Source organism: Python bivittatus, unplaced genomic scaffold (genome assembly GCF_059951505.1).
Source record: "Python bivittatus isolate LINGU-HERP-01145 unplaced genomic scaffold, Pbiv_v1 ctg000840_np1212, whole genome shotgun sequence".
Taxonomy (NCBI): domain Eukaryota; kingdom Metazoa; phylum Chordata; class Lepidosauria; order Squamata; family Pythonidae; genus Python; species Python bivittatus.
The window spans coordinates 9,245,497-9,266,948 of record NW_028277113.1 but is presented as its reverse complement, the minus strand read 5'-3'; positions in this window follow the sequence as shown (position 1 = coordinate 9,266,948).

Sequence of the window (21,452 nt, the reverse complement as noted above, 5' to 3'; positions counted from 1 at the left end):
CAGAAGACAAGTTGGTGCTATATGCCCTTCATTTTCCCAAGAAGTTAGATGACCTAGCTATAGTACTTCTTGAGTTCAGCTTTCTAGAATGAGACAGCACTGAAAAGGTGTGTTTTTGTACTAATAACTTTATTTATTTATTTATAACTTTATTTATACTGTCTTCCAGATGTGAATAGATTGCAGCTCAACAATTTCCAAATCTGACATGGTCATTCCTTAGAATTCTAGGAGCTGAAGTCCACATATCTGGTGGGCATCCACCTGGGGAAGCTGAATTAGAATGTAAACAGAGATGAAACTCTAATCTTAGTTAAATAAAATGTTTCAATAAACATGTTACTGAAACTAAAGAGCACACGATGATGATGATGATGATGATGATGATGATGGCATCTGCCTATCCCTTGGGAAGGACTCAATAGGTGGATAAAAATGCCAAATCCAGTCTAAACATCTGGCTGTGTGGCCAGCTATAATAATAATAAGCCAGTATTGAAGCAGAGATAAAAAATATACATGTGCCATCTCATATCAGATTACTAGAGAGAGATGGATACCAACCCCACATCTCTATCACCCACACCCCTTTATTTTTTCTGGCTCATTCTCATTTATTTGGATGGAAATACATTGCTTTTGATTTTTTTGTTCAAAGAATGAGAAAATACTGGTGAATTTCTCCTGGACCGAGTGCAGAGTTGGTAATGAGGGAGCCAAAGGTTGAATATGGATGTCCTGTCTTTCATGGTACAGAGTTCATCTCTCCAGCAGTCTTCAACTTCTCAGATTCCCCCAGAACCTTTGAGCTTGTGATGAAAGTTCTTCTACTGGTGTTTGTTTGTTTTTTAGAGAAGGAAGCATGAGCAGCCAGGGGTGCTACAAAGTGATGGAGAGAAATGTAAGAGAGAGGGGAAACTTCATGACGATACAGCATCTGTAAAATTCTAAACACTCTGAGCATGAGATGGTAAAGCCTTTATTACGGAGGAAGGAAGACAAGTTTGGACCATATTATGCTTGTCAAGGAACTGCTTGCTTATAGAAATTCCACTGAGAATCCATGATTGCCACCTTGTTAGTCTTGATCCTGACCTGACATGTAATTGTGGGACAGTGCAATACAAAGGAAATAGGCTCTCTCAGTGATGATTTAAAAATTGACCAGACTGCAGAAAAATAAATTTGATGCAATCACAGAATGTCACACAAATTATTGGTTCATCCTGCAGCATAGTGCTGCTCTGCAAATTGCACACAAGGCCTCTTCAATTGAGATTTTGCAGCAGGTTTCAAGCTCCCTCCCCTACATTTCCTTAAAAAGATACGATGGTGCATATTGGTATAAAGTAATGATGAACTGTTGCTTTAAATTGATATTCAGGTCTGATATATAGTTATCTTGATTGCTAAAGTTGTTTTTATCATAGTGGCAAGCCATTATGGTAATGTGTTTTATTATTTTAAGGATGATTTAATTTTGACAAATATGTTTGCTATCTGATAAATATGTATGTGCCAGTGCTATCTGTTATGAAAGCCACGTTGTGAAGGTGTTTGCCTGAACAAGTGGGCTTTGTGCATCTTAAATAAATAAGTCCACAGGTAATGTATACTTCAGTAAAAAATTATTCGCACTAATGGCTTAACATGTAAGCACATGCTGAAAACTAAGATCAGATATGTATGAGAGCCCATTAGCCATCATTTGCAGGAGAAAGAGTTGTAGGAGTCAGAGGGGAAACAATAGAGAAAAAGCCTCTGATTTAGATATACATCAATGGAACATTATCACCTGCCAAATTTAGCATAATCACAACAGGTTACGACCTAGTAATGAATAAAAACAATAATGCTCACCAACCATATGCTGCTTCTTAGATTCTAAACAGTTTTTATGTATTATATTACACAGACATTCACACAATGCTTTTCAATAAGACAGAGAAGGTATAGAGTATGTAAACAGTTACACCTGTACCATCACACAGTGTTCTCTGCTAACAGTAAAGACAACTGTGGGCAGTTACAACACATTTTGGCTAGTACGCCACAAATGTAACTGAAGCCCAAGCATGTGGAAGATATTCTATGCAAGCTAGAATAACAATATTCTTGCAAGCCAATATACTACTGCGTGCATCCCACTAACTAGGAGGTACATGTAGAATACTCAGAGACTCAAAATGTGGGGAAGGGTATTCCTGTTTTATTCTTGTCTCTTTTAGGTGGTTGAATATAAGACTAATTCTGATTTTTTAAAAAATTTTAATTTTTATCTTAGAGCATCTGCTCAGCTGTTTTTTGCCTGTTTTTTAATCTTTTCTCCTCCGGTATAAGCTCATTCCATCATCATTCTATAAGCACACAGAATTTTGTTAGATACTGTGTATGGTGTGTGAGCACACAGCTTTATAAAGCATATTATTCCATATCTAGAGAATCTTCTGAATATATACAGCTCTAATGTGGCGGTGTTCATGTTACATTTCCAACAGGTGACTATTCAACTGAGTTTCTTACATGCGTGAGGGGCCCCTTCAGATTGAAACCAATCAAATTCATTCTCGAGAGCTACATACCCAAAGTAAAGTTTAGATGAATCTCTCACCAGATTAACAAACTTGGCAAACATGCCCTGGCTATTTGTTTGTGTGTTTTGTTTTTAGTCAAATGCAACCCTCCCCACAACATCATCTGATTGTACCATAGGAAACGAGCTACTAGGCTGCTGTGTATATATGTGTGGTAGCCTCAGGAGTATTTTTACATCAGGCTAAAATTCAATAGGCAATTTAGATGTTAACCTCTTTCATTTGTAATCTTCCTATATTGTCCCACCACTTTTGTCTTTTTTTATTACTCCCCCTTCCCATCTGCTTAAAGACACAAAGATACTTTAGCCTTGACTAAGGATGGAAGAAGCACCTGAAGGGATGTTCTTTTTTTTCAGAATATAGGATACAGAATAAATAGCCTCTTTCATGATGGTTTTGAAGATGTTATCTTCAATGTTATCACTCTTCCTTGCCATAATATCATGTCCTGAATTTTTTTCCTATCACAAATAATCCCATTAAGAGGGAAAACAGTCTTCTGATTAGTAGTGTTAGAAGTTGCCCACTTGTACGCATTCTTAGAACTGAAGAAGCAAATTTTTTTGACCAAAACCTATCTCCAATATATTTTAAAAAAAAATTTTCTGGCTTTCTAACCTGTTGCCCATAATTTCTTATGCCAGCAGTTAACCTGGTCTATGTTACTGTTTGCCAGTCAGATCATCTCCAGTATGAGAAAGTTTCCTTTATCTAAATCTCTACTCTTGAAAGCACAGGCTTTATAACAGATGTCTCCATGAAACTTTTTCCACCAACTTTTTTTGGTGGTGAGAAAAGATAAGGGGGAGGGGGGAATAGAACGATTAAACCTGAGAATAAATTATTATACCTGTGTTTCTGTTGCAATTTCTTTGAAGAATATGGAGGGCAAAAAGCAGAACAGAAAGTGTTATAAATATCACCAATAACTGTGACTAAAATGATTTTTTTTTTAAAAAAGTGCCTTTGCATTACGTTAATTTTTCTTTCATATTCCAGTAAATGTCACATAATTCAGTCTCAACAGATTTGTCAGGCTTGCTTCTTCCCATTCTTTTCTGCATGTTTTAAGGGTAGAATGTCTTAGATTGCAGTCCAATGCATACTTAGAAATAAGCGATCCCACTCAAGGAAATGGACTACATTTCTATGTAGGCATTTATAAAAATATAAAAAAAAATTATTTTATAGATTATAATTTAGGAAAAAAATGGGACAGAGAAGCATAAGCCTTTGTGCCACATTTTTATTTTAGACTCTGCTGCTTTCCATTGAAAGTGCAAAGATTTGCTGGCTTTAAAAATGTTTAAAAGAAGTGGCTTAAGTAAGAATTGAAATTGAATTGAAATGGTCAAAAATAGTGTCTGCTAAGTAAGGGAAGTATTGTGCCTTGCTGCTTATACAACCCCAATGCTTGCCATTTTTGGTTTTGATATATTACACTACAATACAGAATGCAATTAGAAGCAAATGCACTGAATGGCAACTTCCATGAAGTTTGGGCTGTGTTACAAAATCCTTAGCTTGCAAAAGATTTGCTAGGATTATAGGGTTGGAATCCTTAACTGAAATAAGATGGCACTTATTGTGCCTGACTTGAAGCTAGGCAGACATAAGCCATCCCAGGATTGATATTAGACTTACTAGGCTAAAACATCCTTGCCACATTAATCTGGTTAGGCTCATACTGCTTATAGTGCAATTAGTCATTCATACTACAGCCTTTTCCAGTTAGGTAATTCCTTATATTCCAATCCATTCTACATACATTATCAGTTAATGATAAGGCAGGGTCATCTAGAAAGGAGATGAATACCTGGGTCTCTTGAGCTAATTGAATGAAAGTCAGAGATAATATAGAATGCGCTTCAAAAATATTGTGGATAAACAATTGTTATAGAAAGTATTTGTAGGATATGTTTATTGCCATTCCCCACAGTTTAAGGCTGTTTCTACATTCAGATTTCTATAATAGTATTTTTACTATTATATTTAGCATTCACAGCTAGCCGCAATGACGCCAAAAGGACAAAACATGTGATATCTTTCATACTTATGTCACAAGTCTCATAAAAGTATGTGGAAAGTGGTAATTGCTTCACAAAAAACACAGCTGTTATTTACACCCCATTGCCCCCCTCCTGCAGACACCCAAGATGAAGCCAGGACTATGGTAACAATCCAAAACAGTCCCCAAAACATAGCTTAGATCTATTTTCCCTCCTCCTCCTCCTCTATGACTCTTCCAGTACTTTTTTCCATTGGCTGAGCTGAATGTAATAGACCTCGTGAAAATTAAAGGAATTAATAAGTATTAATGTAAACTGAACCATATTAAATTAAGTTCTAATGGTACTTTCAGCTCTTAGAAGTGGTCTTCTGAGAACAAAGAGCCTTCAAATGCCGCCTTACCATTCATGTGATGAAAAAGATGGGGGTTGCAATTGGTTGAGTAAAACTGCAATGCTGTGGTTAAAGTTGATAAAAGGCATAATCATTTTTGCATAGTATCTCTGCTTGAACTTCAAAGCCCATGCAGTGCACTGAAAAGCCAGGTTGTTTATCCAAGCTACAAGACATCACTTCACATATGATTTGAAGCTAACCTCCTATTCACAACCATACATGTGGGGACCAAACAGACAGGCTGGAAGGCTACCATAAATGCCTTTTCACATCCTATTTAACTCCTCGATATATTATTAGAATACATGTACAAATTAGCTCACTCCTATCTGCTAGTACCAAATGCAGGGATCAAATGATATCTTTATTGTGCTGCTTCTGGGGTCCAGTTGACTCCACCTCTCCTGCTCCTGTCTCCATCTCGATAGCACAAGTATTAATATATGTACTAGAAAGAGAACGACCATAGCTTTGGATGCAATAAAAGAGATTCAAGATTCAGTATATGGCATTTCCATTTAAAAGATTAAGACTGTAGGTGGTAAGAAGGACTTCTTCCTCAAATGCCGAAGAGCTAGCTTCAAAGTAGTCAGTACTGGAGAAATAATCTGACATGGTCAAATACAGCCTCAGTAGCCTACCTGAGAATAGAGAAACTATTAATTTGAAAACCAGCCAGGTGAACAGTTGTACTGCCTCCTGACTTATTTCAATGTCTGAAAAATGAACATAATTTCAATCAAAACCTCTCTCCCTCCCTTACATTTGGGAATTTTGGAGTGTTTTCTGCTTTACATAGGAATAATTGCAAAGGGCTGTAACATAGATATCATTGTGAACTGGGGGTTTGAGATATAACTATAAACTGGTCTTCTGGGAATAGGAAGCCAAGGGAAGGCACTACAGTCAAGTTTTAAATAGGAGGTACTTGTGATTACTGGCACTACAGAGAAAAGACAGAAAGAGAAAGCACTACAGTCAAGTTTTAAATAATTGTTTATTGAAATCCCTTACATTTATGTCACTAGTTCATAAGAGGCCCACTTAACAGAACAGAATATTGCCTACTGCTTCTTAGCAAATGTATGGATTAGCTTTCTCTCTTCAAGAAAGTCCCCTTGGGTCAGTTGTAGCTCTATCTTGAAAATGTCTTCTTGCTTCTCTGTGGAGAAACCATGCATTAGTCTCCAGCCTCTGCTATATTTTTTCCTTTGCCAGCCATAATACAGTAATTTTGTAGGAGCCCAATAGCCCCTTTCGGAAAGCTTGATTGATACTATGAAGTTTTTCATAATAAAGGGTGAGTCTGGAAGCTTGTGGGCCTGGCTAGGTTACATGCATATTCTTCTTCATTCTCTTTCTGTGAACTTCTGTCAGCCCTTCAAGGTATACCAGATCAGGAAAAAGACTCCACAGGAAGATTAGAACTATAGTTTATTGAGATAGGCTATAATAACAAAATTTTGCAAGTTTGTCCATACCTCCCTTCCCTCCCTCTTATACCCCAGGCAGTGGAGAGGAGGGGACTAGTCTGAATTTCTTCATAACACTTTCTTGCTTCTCTGGATTTAATGCATGTTTTCTGCACCTGGTGTTTCTCTAAAAGCCTCTGGATTCCTTTTCAAAGGTCATCTGCTTGGCTCTCTACAGCTTCCCAAACTGAGGATAGAATAACCATGGCCTTCAATTACAGACATGATTTCCAGGGTTGAACTGTTCTCCAAATGACCTAGTCATAACTCTAAGTGAGAACAGAATTCTCCTGATTTGTCTGGATCTCATCTTCCTTCCAAATCTTTCTTTCTTCAGATTCTTGCTCCAGTAATATGATTGATGATGATAATGATGATGATGATGATGATGATGATGATGCTGGCTCAGGTTCTCTGGTGACCTAAGCTCTTCCTTCCATGTAGGCCATTGCTGAAACACATCCTGGTAAATGAATGGTTTACAGTGCTATCATTCTGGGATACTGCTGTTCAGATTCATCCTGCCATGAACTCCTCTGCAGAGGGAAGAGACTCTGAGACCCCCAAAAGAACTCATCTATTGGAGAACAGGGAACAAGTTTTCCAGTAGCTAAAAATGAACAGCAGGTGCTTCAAACACTGGAACCAGTCCTTTAAAAGAATTGGTTATTACTTGGTTGGAAAAGGACATGAACAATGTAGCAATAAAATTACCAAATGATACAAATAATTTAAGAAAACTGCCTGTGAGGATTTTTTGGAAGGCAATTATGATACCAGAAGGATGGGCCATGAAATGATAGATGAAATTCAATTTGGTGCAAGTGGTATGTGCTGTAAAAGAATCCCTACAATTACTTAACGTTTGTCATGTTTTTAATTAGCAACTACCATTTAAGAAAGAGGTCTTGGATAGTTCCAAGAAAATGTCAATGCAATAAAAAAAGGAAATGACAGAGGTGTGTGATGCATCTCCAGATGTAATGAAATTCTCCTTGTTAATACTGTAATATCTACTAAGACAAAAGAATGTGTAAGCCGAATTATATTTAAGGGACATCTGTAGCTAAACTATGTATCTAAATTTTCTATCTATCTACAACATATGATATATATTGGCACTGCTGTCAATGCTGTATAATTTGGCAGCATCATTTTACAAAGTGCATTTTTATTTATGTGCTAAATGCATTTGTACAGTGGACCAAAGAAGGCCTTGTAAGCAGCTGTACATCATTGTCTGGGGAAAAAGAAGGCAGCAGAGAACTGGAAAACAAGGGTGGGGTACTTTACCCAATACTTCAGAAGGGCAGAAAAGGCCACAAATCACCTCATAATTATCCTGGGTCCTAAAGTTACTGGTAGAAAGACAGAGCAATGAGGCAATGTGTCAGTAATCCCAACTAACTCCCACTTTAGCATCATCTTTTCCTCAGTGGCCAGCCAGATGCTTCTGGGAAGCCCACAAGGAGGACAGGAAGGTAACACACCTGCTTTATTGGTATCCAGTGGCATAGTGTATCTGACTCTTGAGACATTTCATATAACCTAATATCATTAGTAGCCTTTGGTAGCTTTATCTAATCCTCCCTAATGACAAAATCTTATTTATTCATTAGACTTGTTTCCTGCCTTTGTTTTATGGAAGTCCAGGTGGCATCTATAATGTTCCTCCCTCCTATTTTTCCCACACCATCAAACTATGAGGTTTGAGAGACAGCAACTAACCCAAACTCATCCAGGTGACTTCCGTGTCTAAGCAAGAACTAGAACTCATGGTTTCCCAGTTTCTGGTCCAGATCTTAATCACAACACCAAACTGGCTGTCATTTCAAACTACTTTTCTTCTGAGTAGAGCTTGAGTCCCAATGACCTCATAGACATCCCCATGCAGTTTTCTTGACAAGATATTCAGGAGTGGTTTTTCTGGGATGTTTTTCCACTTTTCAATATAGCTTACACTGAAGAGGACTGACTCTACAAAGGTTTTGTGCCCAGGCATGGTCAGCTAGCTGCTGCCACATACTGAGGAAATCCCTAAATCAGGACACAGTTTCCTTTCAATGTTTGCATGCTGCTTTCCTTTCTGAAAGGTAGGTAAGTACTTAAACAACCAGACAATATGGAAAGTACAATGCAATGTTGATGAACCTACCCTCAAAAGGATTGCCAATTGATCTAACAAAGATAGCTCTTTGTAGAGGCAAAGCTTTTCTGTGGCTCCAGTCTGGCAAGGGTAAATACTTGATGGCTCAGATAAATTGAGACAGGAGAATTAAATCATTCATTCATTCATTCATACACTCATTCATTCCACTTTTATAACACTTATGCAAGTGACAAATAGCAATAAACAATGCCTTCAAACAGAATAAAATCCATAATTCATAAAGCATGACTAAAAATGCCCAAGCACTAGTAAATAAATGCCTGTTTATAACATATGGTTTTCTCTGCCTTCTGAAATGCCAGAAGTGGAGAGGCAAAGTTTACGTCTGGGAACCATTTATTCCATAAGATGAGCTAGCACAGAAATGGCCTGCCTCCTGGTTCATACCCCTCTTATTTCCCACAGGAATTGGATCCTCATAAGGTCCTCTCTAGATGCTTCAGCTTGAATCATGGGCTAAAGGACACAGTCCCTGATGTACTGCACAGCTGCTGTGGAAGGGCTTGATAGGTAATAACCAGACTCTGAATTAGGCACTGAAGCTTACTGACAGTCAGTACATCAATTACAATGGAGGAACTACAGAGAAGTAGTTCCCCTGCTTACATCCTGCCACTGCATTTTTTACCAGTAGTAGGTTCCAGGTTGCTTAAAAGATCACCCCATGTAGAGTGTGTTGCATGGTAATAAGGATATGAGTTAAATCAAGTTTTCCTGGATCTGGTAAGGCTGTGAGATACCAGCTGAAGCTGGGCAAAGGATCCTCTGGCCATGGCTTCCACCAGAGGTCCTTTGCAAAACTCTGCAAAAAACATCTGGTTCTACAAGTTCCTGATCACTAATTGGGGAGTCACTAACAAAAACCCAGCTGCATTCCCCACTGATAGTATTGCACAGACGTAGCCATCTTATCTTCCTAGGTTTCACTTCTTTGTTTAAATAGAGTGGCTTTTTAAACCAATGGTTCATTTCCAGCATGGCAGCTGATCATGCTGATTAGGAAATCACAGTCATCAGTGAGAAAAATATTCCTGGGACTACACATTTTATGGTCTGTAATCCACCTCTTAAAGTACAAACTTGGAAATAAACATGTGTTGTTTTTTTCAGGGCCTTTCCCTCTGTGGTACTCTTGGTTCATGTGGAGGAAGGAACTTGGCAATAGAGGCATGGTAGGACTCTGTATGTTCTTCAGTCAGTTGTTATCATGATCATGAATATATCCAGTTCATTTCCATCTGGCTCCAAGGCCTGACTATTATTTGAGATCATGCCTGTGTAAGACCCTGATTAAAAAGGTAAAGGTAAAGTCCACCCCAAATTGAACTCAACTTCATGGATGTGTCCATGTAGTTCTCTTGGCAGTGATACAGAAGTGGTTTGCCATTGCCTCTCCTAGTCCATCATACAGCATTTAGCAAAATTTTCAACTAATATACAAAATTATGAAACTCCAGGACAATTAGATAAAAACTGTACGATGCTTTCCCACAGTCAACAAGTATACGATACCTTAACATGGCGGAGAGATAGTGAGTAGTGTGGAAGAAATGCTGATATACTGAATAACTAAGAGCATGAAGGACTTCTCAAATTATAGAGCCCTTTAATTAAGATACCTCTGGGTAATATTACATGAACATACATCACCCCATCACAGAAGTAAGCAGTTTTTATTCACTTGATAGAGCCATACCAAGATTTCTGTAGCATGTTAAGGACCACATTCCAAAAGTAGGTGGATCCAGGATCTCTGTGGGAATGCAGAAGGGTCTAAGAAGTTGAAACAGTGCTTTTGCAAGGCTTAAAGCAACTATTTTGTCCTGTCCATCTGCCCAAAAACTAAACAAACAGCATGAAACATTTGCCCATCCACTTTGGAGTAACTCAGGATTGTGAATGGATCAGATATAGGTAATTTTTTTTGCATCCTGTCATACACCAAACATTACTTTATCACACATTTTTCTGTGTACCCTGGAATAACAGCCAAGACTCAAATGAAGTGAAGATGCAACTGAATCGGTATCACAATCAGAAACCCAGTCCATGATACAGAACACGGGTTACTGAAATTCAAGACCCCAGACTGGGCAATGTCAGGATGGAAAGTGCCAGGGTACTGGAATTCATGTCTAAACTGTTCAGGCTACTTATCACAAACAGAATGTCTAGGGCTTGGAAGAGACAGTCAGGACTTGGAGGGATGTTAATTGGCATTGGGATTCCAATTGGAACAAGCTGCTTGATCTCTGTGCTCTGTCCATGGTACTGAAAGTCTTGTGCTCGGTCTTCATTCTTCAAAACCTAGTACGGTGTAGATATCTTTTCTTGTAACATTGTGTGGATAAAGCCTACACAACTTTTTTTCCCAACATCATGCTCACTATGTTGGATTGCCCATTTTTTGATTCCCAGTTCCACGTATTTCTCATTGGTCTTCCTTTGGCTTTGTTGGCCATCAGAGCTCTTATTTCTTATTTCTATTTGCCCTGAAATAAGGTGTTGGGGTAAGGGGAATCTCTTCGGGTAGGACACAGGCCTAAGATGCTTTTAAGCTACCCTGGGTCACATTTTCTTAACTTCTTCAGGTGTATGTGTATGGGTGTGTGCGTGCCATAAAGGCTTTTAAAATGGCACACTGACAGCATTTTATATATAATACAATTATTATTGGTAAATTCTCATGTATTAGAATACTATTTCAGCTACACTTAATGGGAACAAAGTGCAACAGAAAGACATATATTGCTTGGCTGTAATGCTTTGCATTAAAAAGCTGCAATGCACTAAAAGGGCACTGAGAATCCTTTCGCTGTCTGCTTTATGGCTCCAGGTAAATAGCCACTTATTTCCCGCCTATTTGGTCAGTCAGTGACTGTGCTTTTTTTCTTCTTCTTTTAATACCATCAAGCCTGAAGAAAGGAGTTTCAGTTAGGAAAGCATTGCCATTTTTCTCCTCCAATGTAAAGGATACAGTTAACTTAGGAAGCTTTACTTCATTTGCTTTTGCCCAGTTTGTGAGTTGGTCTGTCTACACAGTCCATATACAGTATAAGAATAAACTGAAATATGAAATGATGGAATTCCTTCATTTCACCTTTTTTCTCCACTCCCACTACACATTGCCTTTTAAAGGTATTAAGCACTCCCGGTCTGCTTCCGAGTCCAATTCAAAGTGTTGGTTATTACCTTTAAAGCCTTACAGGGCATGGGTCCAGGTTACCTGAGGGACCGTCTCACCCCCCATTACATCAACCTGTCCCACCCGGTCAGGCAGAGAGGGCATGCTGAGGACCCCGTCAGTAAGAGAATGTTGGCTGGCAGGGCCCAGGAGAAGAGCCTTCTCTGCCATTGCCCCCACCCTTTGGAATATTCTCCCCGCAGAGGTGTGGCAGGCCCCTACCCTGCCAGCTTTCCAGAAAGGATTAGAGACCTGGCTCTGCCAGCTTGCGTGGGGTGATAACAATCTTACCCAATCCTGGGGGTGGCTGGCTCCTTGATGATGCTCCCCAAGTTACTGCCAATTTTAACATCTATCCTTGGATTGTATTTATATTCTATTTATTTAGGATTATTTTATACTGTAATTTTAATTGATTTTAACCACTTTGTAAACCGCCCAGAGTCATTTTAACGAAATGGGCGGTGACAAATCATCGCCCAGATAAGCAAAGGTCACCACCAGGCACACATCAAGCAGTCAACATATGCTAATCAAGGAACTACCAGAGGAGCAAAACAGAACCCCCACCCCCACCAGCACTGGGAAGGCAGGCCACAGCAGATAAATAGAGAGCAAACCCCATCCCTTTTTAGCACTGAAGATGTTACCTAGCCAGGTAATGAAACATTTGCAAGAAAAGAACCAAGCGCAGAGAACCCCAAGGACTCCACGGTGACAAATCTGATATATAAATAAATATAAATAAATAAATAAAGCCTATTTAGTGCAGTGGTTAAGGCACTGGGCTAGAAACCAGGAAATTTTAACTATGTATTTATTTATTGTTTTAATCTGTTGTAAGCCACCCAGAGTCCCCCATTGGGGAGAGATGGGCGGGGATAAATTTGATAAATAAGCAAACAAACCAACCAACCCTGAGTTCTAGTCCTGCCTTAGGCACGAAGCCAGCTGGGTGACCTTGGCCAGTCACTCTCTTTCAGCCCTAGGAAGCAGGCAAGGGAAAACCACTTCCAAAATCTTGCCAAGAAAACTGCAGTCCAGGAAGTAAGTCGCCAGGAGTCAACACCAACTTGAAGGGGTGTGTGTGTGTGTGTCTACACACAGTGAACAATGGATTTTGAAGTTGACTTAACTCTTATTTCCTCCCAAGACATGTCTTCCACTTTCCCCAATTTAAGGTCACTTTAGAAAGGTAATTTTCATCTGTGGAATATTTGTCTACCATGACTTGTAATACAGTATAGGCACTGCCCAGTGTATATACAGGATCATTTATGACAGGTTCTGCTGTTCTGCCAGGAGGCCTGTTCTTCTACATAAGTCCCAGGAATATTAGCGATGCAATATGTAAATCCAGCCTGGTTGACTGGGTAGAAATGAATTAGCAGCAGTTCTGTTGCTTGAGAATGCCTCATTGATTAGACCTAATCACATCATTAATAATGGGCAAACATGTAGACTGTACAATATGGCATGCAAGTGAATAAGACATTTGAGGATAGTACTTAAGGGGAATGAAAGGAAAATAATAACATTTAGAAGAAATCGACCAGTGGAAGTGTTATGGCAGAAAGTAGTGTAGAGCACTCAAAGAGTGTTCCATTCACTCTTGGGCATGGCAAGATTGACGTTGCACTTTATTGGGCTTTATTAGCAGAATAGAAAGATCTATGCTAAATCAAGTTCAAGTGTTTGAAATCAAAACATACTGTTTAGACAGGCCACATTTCCAAATGCTATTCCCCCCCCCCCCCCCCGCATAAGCTACCTGCTTCACTGAATTTAGCCATGCAACCGGAGAGGGAGGTTTTATATCACCTACACTGGGTCTGCATTCTCTGAGGGTGCATACCCTGGCCCATATAGAATTCCTTGATTTGACTTGTTTATGTACTATAATAAGCATAATAAAATTATGTCAAGCTTTGTTACTCTGAAGATTGCCTAAGAACATGGCATTTCAACTAGCAAGGGATCCGTGCATCTGATATCACCAGGAAAATAGTTTTAATTCTAAGAACCAAGTTTAAATCAGGGGACCAACAGTTATTTTCTTCTCCCCCCCCCCTTTAAAAAAAAACTAGGAGAAAATCCTTGATGACACCATACACCATATTTACATTGAAAGGACTCCGTTTTCATGCCTTTTAGATACCTTTTAAATCTCTCCAACATCCAGGACTGCAACCTGATACAGTGTAACATTAAGCTCAGGATTCTGAGTTTCTTATTGGTGTTTTGACTAGGCTGATTCGCTTGATCAAAATTTTCCAATTTTGTGAGAAGAGAGAAAACTACACTATGGAATGCAATTCCACCTGCCTGTCTACTCAGAAGAAAGTCTGCCTAAATGGCTGAGACTTCCTTTGGGGTAAACATATGCACAACATCAAAGATTTTGAAAAGGAGCTGGAAGCAAAACAGCAAGTTTTATAACATGTTATAAGGCAATAATCTGATCCCTTCATCAAGATAAACTATTTAGTCTTCACCCTTGTACCTTATGTACTCACCGATCTGAATCAGGATTCTGTAAAAGCGCGTAATAGTATAATTATCACTTTAGTATCAGTGGAATACTCCAAAGTGTATATTGGAATGGATACTTTGTTATTCCCATAATGTTCATTTGCAAATATTTGCTCTAATATTAAATTATTGATTCATACCATGAGCCGTATCTCTGACAAAGTGAAATTATTCCCTTTTTACACTGCAGTTTGTGGCTATGTGTAGCAATGTGAGAATGGAGCTATTTTAGCTCGAGTTATTTATTTATTTATTTATTTAATTAATTTTGTCCCCCGCCCATCTCCCCCCAACGGGAGACTCTGGGTGGCTTGCAACACGTTAAAACAATAAATAAATATACAATTAAAACCTATAACCATACACATTCACAAAAATAAAAGGGAAAAAATCCAGGAGGCCGATAGTTCAAGGCAGCAATGCCAGGCCTCTAAAGGTTAAGGGAATCGGGGTCTCTGTTACTTAAAACCAGGGAAGCAACATTATTTAGGCCTGATGGTGGGATGAATACAGTGAACAAACTTAAATTTAAACCTCGTAAGTGGTAGAGGAGCTGTTGGTCATACTTGGGGGCTGTGATTTCAGTCTGTTTTGTATAGGTTTCCTTGTCCTGAAAGATAAGGCTTGTAGCTCAGTAATACGTTCATTTGTACAGTTACGTTTAGTGTATCAAATACAACCTTTCCTGGGTCAGTCTAATCTGGCATTGTTTACTCCTGCCTAGTTCACTACTGTACTCTGCATATAGCAGTGTTGTCCAAACTTGGCCACTTTAAGATGAGTGGACTTCAACTCCCAGAATTCTGGGAGCCATTTCATGGCTGGCTGGGGAATTCTGGGAGTTGAACTCCACTTATCTTAAAGTGGCCAAGTTTGGACAACACTGGCATACAGCTATCTGGAAGTTTCAGTAGGCACTAAATACAACATCTAGGCTGCTGACTGTAGCCTAGTAATAATTGCCTTGATCCCGAAAGATCTGGACTGGTTGCTGCTTATCTTCTGTGGTTTTGGCATTTAGTCTTTAGATTAGGACCTGAATAGCTAAGGCACTTCCTATGAGCTTTTCTATTTATCATGATTTGCTGGAGAAGCCTTCGGGAGGCTGCGATCTTTCATCTGTTGAAAGACTTTGCCCTGTATTGTTCCCAACTGCCGTGCTTTTTTTTTCCGAGCTAAGACTGGTCGCCTTCCTCTCAGTTTTTCAGTTGTGTCTTTTAAATTCCCTTTAGTTCTTTTAAACAAAGAAAGAAGGTGGAAGGTGGGAAAACTACATTTTGTCCATTTCCTACTTTGTCAGCAGATGCCAATTTGGCATTGAAAAAAATATACGTCTACTTACTTCCTCCTCAAGCATATTCATGAGCAAAATTTCTTATGCAAAGATAGCTTGAATGTGTAGAAGTTTTTTTAAACCCTTTCCGTTCAAATATTGTACGTATGTAACTTAAATGTACATATTTAAGTTACATTTCAATGAGTTTGAATCTGAATACTCAGCGAAGTGTTTTGAAATGCTCCAAGAGCTCTTTCCTTTCATTACTTTATGCTTCTACTTTATGCAGCCTGTAACCAGACAGTAAGGTCCTTGTAGGGCATCAGAAGAACATCTTAACTCTGAAAACATGGATCAGAATTAAAAAGTTCTTGGTTATGATCACTTCACTTCGGTTTGAAATGCGTTGAAATCTCAGCATTAGCTGTGATTGTTTCACTTTTGTTTTAAAGAAGTAACTTTGGCCATTCAGGCCAAACGTTTTGTAGCCACGTTGAAACTATCCTTTTTAGCAGTTGCTGGTTCAGGTGTTGTTGAAGCAGGGAAATGTGTTTACTCAATCAGAGAAGGAGCAACAGTGAGCTAGAAAACACTGTCCTTACTTTCACATGGTTTTATCTGCCTTCAGTTATGTCATTGAATCTAATTTTTATTCTGTAGACTCATAAAGTTTCTTCTCTCTGTTGAGCTTATGATGAGTGTAAATTCCTGGTGTATGTTTATATGGGCATGTGTGTGTATCTATACACATACATACACGCACATACATACACACACACACAACTAGTTTTGTCATCGGGGGCATTTGACAAGGCCAAAAAGATCCATTTTAAAAGGTAAATTTCCTTTCCTGGATTGCCCTTTCCTGGATCAGGATGCCCTTTGAACGGTCACTCATGCCCTTGTTATCTCCCAGATAGATTACTGCAATGCGCAGTAATTGGTCTACCCTTGAAGATTATCTGGAAGCTTCAGCTGGTCCAGAATGCAGCCATGCGAGCTATTTTTGGGGTCCAAAGACAGACCCATATAACACCATTGCTCTGTGAGCTGCATTGGGTACCGGTTTGCTTCTGGGTCCAGTTCAAGGTGTTATCACCTTTAAAGCCCTACATGGCATGGGGCCAGGTTACCTGAGGGACCACCTCCCCACCACGATTTCAACCCATCCTACCCGATCACACAGAGAGGGCATGCTCCGGACCTGCTCAGCCAAAGAACTCTGACTAGCGGGGTCCAGAAGGCGGGCCTTCTCTGCTGTAGCCCCTGCCCTCTGGAACATCTTGCCCCTAGAGGTGAGACAGGCCCCCTCACTCCTAGCCTTTCGGAGGGACTTGAAGACCTGGCTCTGCCATCTGCCCTGGGGTGGGGAGGGAGGTCATCAGATGTGGGGTTGGCTAGCCCCCTAGAGGCCTGGTGTTGCTTCCATTGGCCTCCTGGATTTTTTCCTTTTATTTTTTGTAAATGTGTCCTGTTATAAATTTTAATTGTACATTTATTTATTGTTTTAATATGTTGTGAGCCGCCCAGAGTCCCCCATTGGGGGGGAGATGGGCAGGGATAAGTTTAATAAATAAATAAATGGATACATTTCTGACTGTAAATTAAGGTGTGTTTATCCAAGCATCTTAACATTCATTCTTATTTGGATTATTCTTCATCCTGTTTCTATTCCTGACTTTAAGCATGATGCAATGACTGTTTGTCATTGCAGTGAAGAAAGGACCCTAAGGGCAACATCAAACTTTTAGGCAGGGGAAATACAGGTAAAAAAGAGCATGGATTGCTTGCACATGCATTAAAGCATGAAAACAGCAGAAAAACCCTTATCAAAATATTTAAAATATTAAACATTGATCTTAAAATAATGTATTAAAATGCCTTCTTAAAAGGGAAGAACTTCAACAGTTTCCAGGTGGTTATTAATGAATTAATCCTAAATCAGTGCAACTCTGAATAAACCTCAATCCAATTTCATGATCCCATTTTTATATCTTCCACTGCACCAGCTAAAATGGGATATAATTACTACTCTAATACACTTTGGTCCAAGTAGGAGCCCTGCTTTTGAATATAATAAGCATATTCTGTTTCCACTGTATGAAATTATTATTTTATATGCTATGAGCTCATTATTATCCTAAGAATTTCAAAAACACTGAAAATTTGCCCCATATAACTGATCTCTTATGCATCAAGATACACATGTTGCTTAGCCATGGATAAGAAATGTAACACAGTTAAAAATAGGCATAATCTTAAAACATTACCCAAAATAATAACAATACATTGCAAGCTTAATATGGCATTTGGGAGAAGAAAACAACGCATCTGAAGCTGTTTCCATTTAAGATGCAAACATCTGATTCTAGAAGGTGATATTTCGCTTGGCCTTTGTAATGCCATGTAAGAAACGAAAATGTCGTGACCTTTTACACATTACTCCAGCTCTACATATGTTTCATATTGTCCACATTATAATACCCTGTCATCTTACTTGATTTCCTGGAAGGCAAAGGTGACTTGTATATTGCACTTGAAGCTAGAACAGGACTGTATGAAGCCTCAAAGGAACACTTCTTTTGATCAACAATTCAGCTGCAACATATTTTTAAGGTTGTTCCCTGAAGCCAATCAATGCCTCATACTTACCAGATGCTTGGCATATGTGAGCCCTGCTGAAGAATCAGCTTCACTAGCTTTCTGTGATCTTTTGCATATATACAAGAGACATTTTCACTAGAATGTCTTTTCTAATTTTTTATGTATTAAAACATTGGGGGGAAAAACCAGAATAAATAACTGCAGAAGAAGGAAAGGACAAAGAAGAAGAAAAGTAGAACATTAAATAATAAAATGTCAGTAAATAAACAGGGAGTTTACAACTGTCATGAAATATGCAGTATTTCATTAAATGATCACGTAGCACATTGCATCGTTAAAAAAAAATGGAAATCTTTACAAAATTCTGAACAAGATATCAATATCACCATTATTGATCATTATTCTGAAGATAAATGCACATAATCATATAAAAAGAGAAAAAGAGGAAAAAGAAGAAAAAGAAAAACCAGTGAAAACATTATTAGAAAACTACTTGATTTCAAATTCCTTCCCATTGTACTCCAACTGATAATTTCATTCAACATGTTTATAAGCACTGGAATTATTTCTGATTACAGCCCTTATGTCAATTGCTTTCCCCTTAAAACCACACCCTAAGTTTGCCTTGTTGGATGATATACAATATATAGGGGAACCATTTTGCATAAAATTGGTCAAGTTTCTGTTCTGAAAGTATACTCTTAATTTTGCCATTGCTGTGTATTCCCAAAGTTGGGTTTCCCAGTCTGAAAATTGGAAAGTGTCTCTTTTCCAATGTTGAGCCAGATTTGTCCTCATGGCCATCAGCATATATCTTAGATTATGATACTTTTTATGTGTTCTGCAACAATTCCTAGTAAAAACCCCTGAAGTTTCAATTCAATGTTTTGTTTTTTAAAATAATACTGTGTCTCTTTTTCCAGTACTTTTGAGTGTTTTTACAAGACCACCACATATGGTAAAATGTTCCTTTTGCATCACAACATTTCCAACATTTTTTATTATGTGATTGATCTATTTTTGCAATTATAGGTAGCTCTCGCTTAACAACTCTAACTGGGACTGGAATTTCCATCGCTAAGCAAAGCGGTCATTAGGCAAAACATCACATGACTGCACCACTTAGCAATGTTCCAGTAGTCCTGTTGTGGTTGTTGGGTGAGTGCCTCAGAGAGGCCTTGCATGGCATCACAGAGGGCTAGCAGCTGCCTCGTCCAGGCGAGCCTCATCAGTAGGAGGAGGAGGAAGATTGTGAAGGTCAGCTGGGAGGTGGCAGCAGCAGAGTGCAGGGTGGCCAAAAGGGCAAATAGTTGCGAGGGGGGGGGGAGATAGGTGGGTGGGGGAGTTGAAGTGCACACTGTGATCATAGAAGTGGGCAGACTGCCAAGTGCCCAAATTTTGATCACATGACCATGGGGGGGGCTGTAATTTGAGGACCAGCTGTAACTATCATTCGTTCAGTGTTGTGGTAACTTTGATCACTGAATGAATGGACTACCTCTACTGACAGAGTTATACACCATCTGCAAACTATTTTGTACCAATTTTCTCTTAAACTATAGCTTAGGGTAAATTGTATTGATTTTTTGCCATTAATTCCTCCCTTTGTTGTAATGTAATGGTTTCTTTGAAAATTTGCATCCACTTTATCATGCAATGCCATTTTATGTTTGCTGTTTAAGGTACCTGATATTAATTATGTTTGTTTTATGCATTGCTTTTATGTGTTTTTAAATCCATCCACATCAGTAGAGTCTCCTTTCAAATAAGTAAATATTGATCTAAATAAATACATAAACAAGCCTAATCTATTGTAGTTTTCTCCTAGCACTACAGGCAGTCCTCAACTTACAACCATTTGTTTAGTGACTGTTCGAAGTTGCGATAGGGCTAAAAAAAAGTGACTTATGACTGGTCCTCACATTTATGACCATCACACCATCCCCACCATCACATGATCAGAATTTGGGCACTTGGCAATCGGCATGTATTTACGATGTTTGCAATGTCCTGAGGTCATGTGATTGCCATTTGTGAACTTCCCAGCTGGCTTCCAACAAGTCAAATCCAAGGGGAACCATGTGATTCACTTAACAACAATGGTGATTTGCTTAATGACCACCACAAAAATTTCATAAAATTGGGTGTGGTCATGTGATGCCTCGCTTAATGACCATATCGCTTAATAACTAACTTTCTGGTCCCTATTGTGCTCATAAGTCAAGGACTACCTGTACAGAATTTACTTCTTTTTTATACCCCACTAAGAAGTAATGGGTGCTATAACCATTATATTTCTAATAGGTAAGATTGTATCTTCAATGCTACAAGTGTTTGATCTTTATCCCTGATTATTATAAAACCAAAGTTTTGGAAGTGACCATTTGAATTGACTTCTTATGATTCCTTTTGCATTATCTGACTTGGAGCATATAAGGAAAAACTTAGAAAAACTTTCATACAGGTATACTTTTACATTGTTATCAAATTACTGTTTAAATAAGTTTGAGAGAAATATGATTATGGGACTACAGCTACTGTTTAGGGTTGAAGCCTACATGGAATCTTCTGCCTTCAAAGATGGATGGATGGATGGATGGATGGATAAGTCTGAAGAAGTTGCTTAATTTTCAGGAAAAGTCTTTGTTTTGTTTTTAATAAAACATCAGTGCTGAGCCTTTAATCTATAGGCCTAATACAGCACACCTGGTTTTCAGGGTATAAGGAACCCTCTCCCCCCACTCCAAAGCCATTGTCTTCTTTCATCACTGATAGCTACAGCTTTGTGCCAACCACCCCTTTGTGCCAACCACTCCTCATCATTCCTTTTTGGGAATGAAGAGGGAAGGGCTAATATTACTTCTTCTGTTTGGGCTCTTTGAGTTAATCCAGTCAAATGGAGGCTGGGACCAACTTTTTGATTAAAGGACAGGATAACCAAGAGAGCAGGGTTTCCTCCCTAAAAATTCCATACTCCTGATATGATTTGGCCCTTGAATGAAGTAGCAGAAATTGAATGCAGCTGCTGGGTTTTCCACTTGTGTTTTGAATGATCAGAGATATGCTGTTCCTCATTCAGGCTAAAGGTGCAGATTGATCTTCATAGATCTTGTAATAGACATTCTTAGGTTTGCTAAAGAATAAACAATGGTTATTCTATTTTCTAATTGGTAAAATGATTTGGCTACGTGAAGCTACCAGCATTAATCAT